Source organism: Scardinius erythrophthalmus (genome assembly GCF_964197995.2).
Source record: "Scardinius erythrophthalmus genome assembly, chromosome: 14".
Taxonomy (NCBI): domain Eukaryota; kingdom Metazoa; phylum Chordata; class Actinopteri; order Cypriniformes; family Leuciscidae; genus Scardinius; species Scardinius erythrophthalmus.
In genome coordinates this window covers 24,200,379-24,202,294 of record NC_138234.1, presented here as the reverse complement: position 1 = coordinate 24,202,294, position 1,916 = coordinate 24,200,379, and positions in this window count along the sequence as shown.

Sequence of the window (1,916 nt, the reverse complement as noted above, 5' to 3'; positions counted from 1 at the left end):
TCTGTCCCGCTCCGGGAAAATGAAACCATATCTCCATAGGCCTGCAACACAGGCCGTAAAAGTAAAGAGGGCCCCCATTCCCCTGAAAAACCCAACCCAACCAGACTGGGATGAGTTCACTTCTGCTGTGTCAAGAGTAGAGGTTTGGACAAGAGGTTGACAGACTTATCAAACTTTGACATTTCGACATACAAAGAGGCTTTTGAGGAGTCATACTGGAGTCTGACTAAACTGGTTGTGCTGTGTGTGTTTGATTTACTAAATAGAGCCAACTCATAAGAGTCATTCATTTATGAATCTTAGTCAAATCTGCAGGACTGAGCAGTTCAAGCAATGTGGCTCTCCGGGAAGGAGTTATGGTTGATAAGCCTAGCTGAATTGAGACGTTGTGATTTAAAGGCCTGTTCACACCGGGACGAATTTCGCGCGCGATATTCGCCGACGTTTAACGCCTTGTGACTAAACAAAGGGCACCAATGTGAGTGTGCACACCGACGCGGAAAACGCCAAGCGTAAAAGCGTCATTTTTTTAAAAACGCCTCGGGTTCGTTTTTTTGGTTTGACGCGCCGCGTCAAAAACTATCCGACCAATGAGATTGGCGCTTTTGCTCACATGTCTGGAGCTTCTGAAGTTACAGTAAAACACAACTTGGGGGCGCGCAAACACAAAACGGTCTTGCCGAGCACACATACGTAACGGCGAAGAAGATATATGCCGAGTAGCGTCTAAACACTGCCGGTGTCTTGCCGAATTTCTACCCCCGCCAAATTATTACCCCCCTAAGTATTGGTAGGTTTAGATTAGTTGTGGGGGAGGGGTTAGGATTAGGGGAGGGATTAGGATTAGGCAATCAGGTACTGACTTCAACGAGGGGGGTAATAATTTGGCAGGGAGTCGAAATTCGGCACAACACCGGGAAGAAATAAGATGAGGAAGATGCAAGGCAATATGAATGTAGAGCTGCTGGTCTCGTTGGTGTCGGAACATAAAGAACTATATGACAAACGCGACAGCGACTACAAAAATCTTGATAAAAGAGAACTGTTATGGAGTGGTATTAAGCGGCATCTAATGTCAGGGAATGAATTTGCATGTTCACTCGGCTCATCGTCAGCGAAAATCACTTGGGTGTGAACACAAAAAACGCGTTGAAAAACGCTGGCGAATAACGCGCGCCGATATTCGTCCCGGTGTGTACGGCCAGTGTTGGGTTGGATGAAACCACAAGCAGTTCTGTCTTCGCAAGGTTGAGTTGAAGGTGATGGTCCTTCATCCAGCAAGACGTGTCTGTCAGGCAGGCTGAGATGCAAGCAGCTACTGTCCTATCATCTGGCTGGAATGAGTGGTAGCATTGTATGTCATCAGCATAGCAGTGGTAGGAAAGGCATGTTTCTGAATGTCAGAAGAGAAGTGGTCCAAGCACTGAGCCCTGTGGCACTCCAGAATTAGCAAAAACGGTTAACTGTAACTGTGTTTTTTTCATATACCCTGTGTCGTTGTATATACACTGGAATAAATGAGCATCCAACATTGCAGTTTTCCAGCTGATCATTTAAATGTATTGAATAGTGAAAGTAAAAATGGCAATGGTTTTGTCAGTTTCATCGACAGGAATGAGATTGGTGATTAACTGACAATACAAATGTAAGTGATTTACATATTAGCCACAAATATTTCATTAACTGGTTTAAATGTGCCATTATGTTTGTGTAAATTAATGCACTTAAACATGTTTAGCCAGCAAGGCTAGTTCAACCACAATTAAGGTACAAGGAAGTAAGTTGTGTATATTTGTAGGCTTTGTTCTGGTACAAACACACACTACGTGTGTTTAACTCTATGTGTCCGCATGAACTTTGATGTAGGTGTAATTTTCTTAGTAGAACTAACTGAAAAGAGTTCAAACAGAGGTATA